The 9,853-nt window shown below is 30.6% G+C and overlaps 1 protein-coding gene across 2 annotated transcripts in view; it reads right to left on the reverse strand.

Moving 5' to 3' along the window:
* LOC143071327 (G-protein coupled receptor 35-like) overlaps window positions 1-5,729 on the reverse strand; it is a 94,730-nt gene extending 89,001 nt beyond the window's left edge. The window contains exon 1 of one of the 2 annotated variants that reach the window (XR_012976874.1): window positions 5,504-5,729. The gene's annotated coding sequence lies outside the window, so the exon portion shown is untranslated. The remainder of the gene's footprint in view (window positions 1-5,503) is intronic. The other variant, XR_012976870.1, reaches the window with a different exon arrangement.
* Window positions 5,730-9,853: the final 4,124 nt, after the last annotated feature.

A 9,853-nucleotide genomic window follows, 5' to 3' on the forward strand; every position in this document is an offset into this window, starting at 1 on the left:
GTATACTGCTGTTCGAAATTCATCAATCAATTGAGAAAGAAATCCGTGTTACAAACTAAAACTGAGGGAAACATTCATCCACAATTACTGAAATCTAAGTAGTTGATGAATAACTCAACCGGATTGAATGTTGTTAACAGTTTTGACTTAAACACGCTTCTAATGAATCCACACACTCTCCATTTTCTTTCACTTTTTTTTGTTATAATAACTTTCTTAAATTTTTAAATCAGCAGTTTATTTTAAATAATACTGCTACATGTAATTCTGAAAGACAAACTGGTATATTATAATTCTCTGATTTCTTTGGTTATTTTTTTATTGAATAATTAAAAGTTTTAGTGTCACTTACGAAGTTTGAACTGGTACTCATACAAAAGATAACTTTGGTAGACCTCTCAAACACCGATCCCCTTTAAGAGAGCAGATTGAATTTGTAATTTCATCATCTATTAATCTGCATCAAATGCACTTTACAGCTAAATATTATATTTTCCAAGTAAACTAGTTTATTTTTTATCATTAACAATATCTTTGTTTTTTTTTTTTACATTACACGTTATGTGACCAATTGAAATACTTTATTTCGATGTTTGTTTGTAAACAATCGTCTTTTCTTGTGAAATGACATATTGGCACGAACTTTCTTTTTATGATAAAAGAAGTCGATATGTTGAACAACTTTATGATGGAAAGTAAACACCGTGATGTAACTAGGGAAGACTAAAGCCCTATGGTGAATGAACTAACTGTCATCATCTATTATTGCAAATCTTAGAATGGCGATTAATCATAAAACTTTGTATTACATGGATAATTTATCAATCAATGCTTCCTCAGACTAGATATTCTGCTAAGGTACCGACGGAATTTGTGTTAAACTATTTTTTCATCACTTAATAATATCTTATCTTTATGGGGGAGAAAACAGATTGGATATTAATTAAACTATGAAATGACATTATATCTACATAATCAAACGTAGGCGTTTTATGCACGTAAAAAAACATGTGAAAGAGATTTTTTTTTAACAAAAGCGACAAGTACAATGATTTCTCCTGCAGGTTTTTACAACAGAGATATTTGAAAACAACTGAGGTATTCAGCTAAAAATAACCAGTAAGATTAATCGATTAACTTCACATGAAACAACGCTTCTGTCACGTGTTGGGTTTTTTTCGGATGTTTTCGCAAAATGACTACAAAATCAGGTATATTTTTGTTTATCTGTATCTGTTAAAGAGTTTATAAAAGCAATGTCATACTTATATAAACGCTTTATTTCTATATTTTGACGCATCATATATCACTTATCATAACTCCTTTTATTTGTATCACTTTTCCCCTACTATTGCCATTTTGTAGAATTATATTTACCACGTATACTATGTTTGATATCCAGTAGCAACTGTTTCGGTAAGTATGTCACCTACACGTCTGACATGAAATCATGTACAAAACATTATTTGATTTATTCGTTTGGAATTTGAAAATTATCTCAGAAAAATAATCATTAACATCTACATCTGTTTGCATAAATCTATGAAATTTGTTATATCGTATCGTCCCTGTCTTTTAAATGACGACAGTCTACAGTCTACAGTAGGTGTCATTATATTGACTTTCATTTTATTGTGTGTACTTGCCTGTTAGGTTCGTTTTGTTTTTCATCAATACTGTTATCATCTACATGTATATGCAAATAGCTTTAGCAATGCTAAGTACGCCACATAACGAGCTACACAATGGGAGCAGTATATGCCCGACCTTCCGGTGCACTGTGTAATGTGTAATGTTCTGGACTTTTTTTTATCTATTCATCTTTGTTCGTTTGTTTCTGCTATGGCGGTATCTGTCTTTCTTGGACTTATAACTTGGGACTGTTCATTTTGGTATCTACTGTCAAAGATATGTGTTAGTAAATAACCCATACAACTAATGTCCTCATGGGTTTATGAAAACACAGTTGTGTTGATAAAATCTTCTTAACAATAACTGAATTGTCACTTTATAAACAAAACTCCTTGATGTGATTTAACTTTAGTTAGTGTTAGTGTTAAACTCAGAAGAATTTTGTTGTGACCGTATAATCAATTAATTATGCTGGAATTGCAATTAGCTTCAGAATCTGTAATTATCAAGTTTGCTTTATTCATCAATACCGTTTAAATAGTTTTTTTCAAGTTAAAAGTTTAAAGCTGTATGGAGAAATAAATCTTACATTTTCTCAGTGTATATTGGCAGAGATAAAGCCTCTTAAAGATTGTCTCTTATAAGTAAAACTTATCTTTGAAAATATTTACTAATGCACATCAGCTTGTTCTTCTTTTTTACTCTTTCGCGGAAGTTAATGGTCCATATGTTTTCAATATATCATTTCAAAGACAACAACATCGTATGCAAGGTATTTCTTATCTAACAGACTTAAATATTCAGACTAAATACACTGTAACCTAATTAACATTCAGCATACTTTCTTAATCTTAAAAGTTTCTGAAACAAAGTGAGTGGTAATTGTATTTATGTTTTTGGAATCTGTATTCATGATGTTAAATCGTAAAATGAGGTCAAATTCTTAAAGTAACATAAAACCTCTTGCCAGATGTGGAGCAGGATCTGCTTACCCTTCCGGATCACCCCAAGTTTTTGGTGTGGTTCGTGTTGCTTATTCTTTTGTTTTTAATGTTGTGTCATGTGTACTATTGTTTGTATGTTTGTCTTTATCATTTTTAGCCATGGCGTTGTCAGTTTATTTTCGATTTACGAGTTTGACTGTCCCCCTGGTATCTTTCGTTCCTCTTTCATAAACGATTAAAAACTATATATCCTTGTGCAGTAACCGTACTATTATGATGTTATTCAAATTTACCACATTTTCTAATGCCTTCATTAGTAAACTTGTTTCTTATAATTAAAAAAACATTCCCGATCATATCAATAATTGCCAAATTCTTAAATTGTACTTTAGCTGTCTTAAAGGCACCACTTGGTTCGGTATATTTTACCTACGGTGTATAAAGTGTTTAGGATCTATTTAGGTACTATTCTTGATATTTCTATATTATGGAGCAAAATGTGGGAGATACATATTCCACCAAAATTAAAAGATGTAAATGATTGCAATTACCGTTTGAAAAGGTATTTAAGGTGGTACCTAGCACTACAGGGAGATAACTCTACAAAATCAGCTAAACATTTTAATTACGTAGTGTTTTTAAGGAAATATTAAGCTTCTCAATGATCAAAATTAGTGTTTGTCAAACTACTATGTAACCAATGAAAATTTTCTGATAAATTGGTTGGTTCACAATTTTTAAAATTTTTATATTTTTGTCAATTAGTCAAAGTAAATACTTTGTCAAAATTTTATGAAAATTAAACGAGCCAAATTAATTTTAGTGAAAGTGTTGGGTACCACCTTAAGGGGGCACTAGCTTTCAAAATTATCTTCACCGATTTGACTCAAATTCTCATATTTGATTTATAACAATGGAAAACATAAATCCCAACTATACAAAGTCTAAAATAAACCGTTAACAGAGCATAGGCTCGATAATATATAGTTTCGTATCATGTGTATTTTAGTCTAGACGCCATCCAATCAAAAATCGAGATTACATCCGAAGACCTCCTATGGTCATATAAGCGATATAACAAAATTATAGATATAAATAAATTAAGCGAACTCGTGAAATCATATCTTTCTAGGTCTGTTTAATTTCATATTAAACATATATGTAAATCATCGTTTTATAAGATTGATTATTTGTGGATGTATCAGTTAATTAAATGATTTACCTTTTTTCACTTTTAAAGATCATGATTATTTCACTTTTTCACCTTCACCAATGATTTAACAAACGAGATCATAATTTAGATTTTTTACATATCTCGTAGCTCCTTTAAGATAGTGGATGTGTTATAAAATTCAATGACACAATATATACCTAAAAGAAATCTTCTGATGGAAGAAAAAATATTTACCCATGTAAATGGAGTTCTAACATAGTTGGGATAAATTTCAGAAGAGGTTTATTTAATTGTGGATTTGAGCCCTGTATAAATTATAGCTTTTCGATAGACAAAATCGACCGAGAAGTTGTAACATATCGAGACGTATATTAACAGTATATAGACAACTTTTCGGGAAAAGACTAAACAAATACCGAAACCAGTAAATATATTTCCAAACTAGAACAAACCCAAAGAACACAGCAACCCAAACTTGCTGATTTTCTTTTATACCAAGCAACACATCTAGTTTATTACTGTTCATAAATGTAGAAATGTATTTCAAGTTGTGCAAATCAAAACTTATGACTGGGAAAATGTCAGATACTTAAACGATCTCCAGTTAAAAATGGCAGATCATAGTATATGATTTGGTGAGGATAATTTGCATTTGTCTGTCATTGAAGGCACAAACTACTAAAAACCAGCTCTGTTCAAAAGCATTCTGTCCCTGTATTATATCGTTAAGATTCGCCTTTAATCATAAATACATATACTGTGGCTAAAACACAGATGACTTGTTCATGTTTGGCTTACAACGATCTATCAACATATCCGTTCTGGTAATTGTTAAATCATCCAATAAAAAAATCGGCCGATAATTTGGAAAGTAACATGTATATTGTAAAAACAAAGACAGAGAAGACCAACTAATCTTTCAAATACTTATCAAATATTGCCTGAAAGTATAACGGAGCGCGGTCAGATTCTTGCAAGCGGAGCGTGGACACATGCATGATCTGTACTTTAATAAGCTTAAGATTGTATCATAATAATAGTTGACAAATTTCCGAAACAATGCACTAAAAATGTATTAATCTAGGTGACTTAAGAATGCTGTAAATAGTGATATAAGCACTGTCTGTAACACAATTATTCCACCTATGGATTCGGATATATGTCGCAAGTTTATGTTTTTATTGATATTCAAAGAATTTAAATTAGAATGTACAAGGTGAGTTGGCATTGTTTGTGTGACATTTTTTTTAAGGCCTTCTTCATACAAAAATGAAATTATTTTTTGTTTACAAACTGAAATATAGTTATATGATTTATTATGAACTAAAAGTTATAACATATATGATAAATATATATATGAGGGAGATAGTTCGGAATAACATGTCAGCATGATATAATACCACTAAACAAACCAGAGGATAAATACGCTTTCTTTACACATATAATATGACAGATTCAGCAAGCTTTATAACTACTCATTTTACTTTTAACTTTATTACATACCTACTGGGTATATACTATAATAAAATTGGTAAACACTGTTTGAAATTTATTTGTACGAATCAAGCAATAAGATTAAGAACTCGAAGCTACAACTCACATCTCGGTTAAAAAATGAAATAATAAATATCACATGATTTGTATTCTAACAACAAATTAAACCTATAAAAAATATTTTACATCTAGCCATGTGTCATACTGTTAGCAATTATAGCTTGTAATTAAATCAAACATTTTTGTAATATATGCTTACCTCTGGCAATAGAACAGATGACTAGTTGCTCGTCCGTGTTAAATAAAACTGATAATACTAGATAAACATTGCATGTTCAATACTAAAGCTAACTGTTATAAAACTCATATAGAACTGTCCTTTTCCTGCAACAGCAAAATGTTATTCATATCTAACAGATTATGGGCACAACTTATCTAACGTTTTGTAGCTTGTTGTAATTGATTGAATGAATAAAAATCCATCTAGGATATAAACTGAATATAAATTATGTATTGTATTGTTATACATAAATGTATAGACCACAATACGATGAGAATCGCGATATTATGTAATGCGTGTAATTATAAACGTAAATTTAATAGTTTGTATAAATTAATGTGCAGATGTTTTTGTTGTTCGGTTGATTTAAAGTCAAACAATTGTGAATATTATGTTGAATGACAATGTTGAAGATTGACTTAAGTTACGTTGATACATGTAATTATTACATCAATCAATAAACACTGCATAAAACATTTCAAAAGAGAGAAAAACACATCAATAAGATAAAATTCCATGACAAAATTTTAATATGGAAATAACTTCTGCAAAAATCGAAAAAAATGATTTTATTAAAATCTGTTTTGAAACGAGAAGAATTCTGCACATATTTATGTTCCCTGTGGCGAAATTTTTCAAATATTGCTGTTATTTCACGGAAATTTACTGAAATTACTGCCTTACTAAACTTCTATGTACATTGTATTCATAAGTCTTTGTTAAAATGTACGTACATATAAAACATTTGTTAACTTCCTGCAACTGACAACCGCGGATATCACAAAAAAAAACACCATCTACTTGTGTAATTACTGCCTTGATTTGTTAGTTTTTTGGCGAGCCTGACAAGTGTATTGACATAACTTTACTGGAATTGTATTATTCAACTTGCATAAATATCTATTTTTAAATTAATATCTTCCGTTACAAAAAAATGTTTACATTTTTCAAAATGTCTCCCTTCAAAACAAACAACAACTGATATCATTAATATTCTGTCATAATGTATCTACCAAGATAAAGTCCCAAGTGGAATCATGATATGTTTTCTGTACCTTGGAGTTCTGTACTTTTATGTATGTCTAGGGGCATACATTTATGCTTGCAACTGGCTACTATCAAAAGAGTTGCTGCTTTTTTTATGTGTAGAGAGCGTGCCACTCATATTCAGTACACGCACTCTCTGTATGGACCCATGCCATTACTTATTTGTCGGGTGTGAGAAGTCCATGGATGAAACTATAGCCCAGTCTACCCTTGGGTCCAACTGTGTGGTGAAAGCGTTGATAAAATTGTTACGTAATAGTAAACACAAATTTTACACATAAGTCATCTGCTTGATGTATATAAAAACCTAAACACTAAAAAAATACATCGCTATAACAAATTGTAAAAACCTAGAAACGTTAAAATTAATTGAAAAGTATTAGCATATAAGGCTAGAAATTGGATTCACAAACGGAGAGCTTAATAACCAAACACAGGTCAATAAAACATTATCAGAAATATATGAAGCGGTTAAAGTAAAGATAATTGTTTAGACAAAGGACGTGGTTAAGGTACCTCAGTTTGTTAGGGTCAAAGCGCTTTTTTTTCACCTTTTCAGTTAAAACCGTTTGATTCAGATGACTCATTCATGTGTTTTTTAAAGTGTCATTTACCATGAAACATGGCATTGGGCTATTCCACCTGAATAATGCTTTAGTATTCCTATTCAAAGACGAATCATCTGCTATTTTTTAAGCCACTGGAGTGAAAACATACTATTAATGTCTAAAAGGACGAACAAAATTACGCGTTTACGTACAAATAAACACAGAATTGAATTAGAAGATGTTGTTTTGAGATCATTTAACGGCGACGTCTTTATAATCATCGTTATTAACGGATCTGCAATGTCTGATCGACGTCAGTTAAATGCCTTTTTTAGAGCCAAGTTCCATTATAAATTGCTATCCAATTGCCTTAAAGTGACCAGTTTAATAAGACTTGGATTCTCATGTTACACACAATACTCAAGTAGAAATGATTGTTTACAATAATCCTAAATCACAGTCGTCTATCACGTTACAATATTAATAGTATGGCGACGTATTGTGACTTTTCATAGAAAATGTTTCCTGTTTGTTTGAGAATTTCAACCAAAAAAGTGGTTCATGTATATGGAAGATTCAACACAAGTTTTACATTTGACTTTGTAAATAGATTATTTAGTGAAGGAATTTAAATTATATGTTAAAATGGAAATAAGGAAATGTTTAAAATTTTCTGTTATTTTCAAAAACCTACAATTAAAGCCAAAATTATTTGGTCAAAAGGTTAATCAACACATGTTTTACTTTCATATTATGCCACTACTACTACTACTGTAATTATCACACTAGCAAACGAATTTCAGAAATTTCTGATCAGAAATTAAAAGCGTTTAGTTTCAGTGAATGTGCTGATACATAATAAATTAGGTAAATTCAGTAATGTTAAAATCTTTGTTCGAAGTCAGTTTATTCATTGTATCATGTGTGCTGTTGTTTGTTTGTCTTTTTCATTTTTAACCATGGCGTTGTCAGTTTGTTTTAGATTTATGAGTTTGACTGTCCCTTTGGTATATTTCATCCCTCTTTTACTACTGTTCAGTACCATTTTTAGACCATTCAGTGTGTGTTTGCTTTCAAAGTTTAACAAGAATGTGTCCAAAGTACACGGATGCCCCATCCACACTATCATTTTCTATGTTCAATGGACCATGGAAAATGGTAGGAAATCTCTTATTTGGCAATAAAATTAGAAAGATCATATTATAGGGAACATGTGTACTAAGACTTCAACTTAATCAAAAACTGCCTCGACCAAAAACTTTAACCTGAAGCTGGACAGACGGAAGAACGGACGAGCAGACAAGAAAACATAATGCCCATAAACTCGGCATAAAATGGTTACAGGGAAGTCGGAAATAAAACTGAAATAACTCTTAAAAGATACCAGGCTTTACATTTGGTGAACTGATCTTAACTGACAGTACGCCCGGCAAATTGGTAACAGTACTGATTTTACCACTAGGGATAATTCTGAAAAATGAATGACAGACTAACATGGCTTATAAATCTATAGTTAAGTGTTGTAAGATCGACTGGGCTCAAAATGGTCCTTTTTCCATATTGTGACACTTTGACTAAGCTTTGTTTTTGCCTGTATGTCAGAAGACGATTATCGGTGCGTCTGGTCTCGTTCCGTTTTGAGTTCATGCAATTCCCTCAGGACTTAATTGTATTATACATAGATTTACTTGTGATAATTGAACATTAGAAAACAACTGCCTCTAATTAAAAAGTAAAATAACAAAAAATACCGAACTCCGATGAAAATTTTAAACGGAAGGTCCTTAAGCAAATGTCAAAATATAAAGATCGAACCCCTCAAACCAATGGATACCAATTGCCATATTCTTGATAAGCCAATTAACACATGTGCACCAAACGAAACACTCTTTTTTGGAAACATTTTCATCTTTAATGGGGTGAATTGGATCTATATATAATGAACTTCCGAATTGGATTGTTTTGCAACGCCAATATTCTATTTTGACTTCATTTGTGAAATATATGGTTTATAAAAGATATGCTATAACGCAAGAATTTTATAAATCCAACCAAGACTGAAATAAACTCTATCAACTGTCTCATTATCATTGATTGAAATGCTTTTTATAATCCGTATATTAGACACACCACATCAAAAACAAATTAAGAGACTTCAGCTTTCACATTTCGACTTTCATTACGAAACAATTTAAAAGTTTTTTTCTTGTTTTAGATATCGTCTCTTTTATATTTCTACGAAATAGCGACAAGTAAACTTAATGGCATTCTGATTACTAAATGACAAAATGTCTCCATGGATATCGAGGATTAGTTTAACAAAATGGATTATTTTGCTTGATATACAGGGGAATTTCATCCTTAATGCATCGTTTTGTAATTTGAACGTTCTACATCAACAAAGAATTAATGAAATGTAGGGAAACAATTAAATTAAATGACTCTTAATATATTTATAAAATAGTACTTTACACAGTTCATTTCGATATCATTTATTGACTCCAATTAAACAGAAATGATAGCTTGTTTAAAAGAAAATTATCATTTATCTATGGTTTGAAAGTACGAGGAAGATAACATGTAACATGTACCATTTTCTAAACATTTAAGAGTAAGATATTCAAATTTGAAATTTACATGTCATTCATATTTCATCTATATGTACGATTGAAGTTGTCTTGATGAGAATTGTGGTACAAGGCAAATAAAATAAACCCTCCGTGTTGATTGAATA

Source organism: Mytilus galloprovincialis, chromosome 4, assembly GCF_965363235.1.
Source record: "Mytilus galloprovincialis chromosome 4, xbMytGall1.hap1.1, whole genome shotgun sequence".
Classification (NCBI taxonomy): domain Eukaryota; kingdom Metazoa; phylum Mollusca; class Bivalvia; order Mytilida; family Mytilidae; genus Mytilus; species Mytilus galloprovincialis.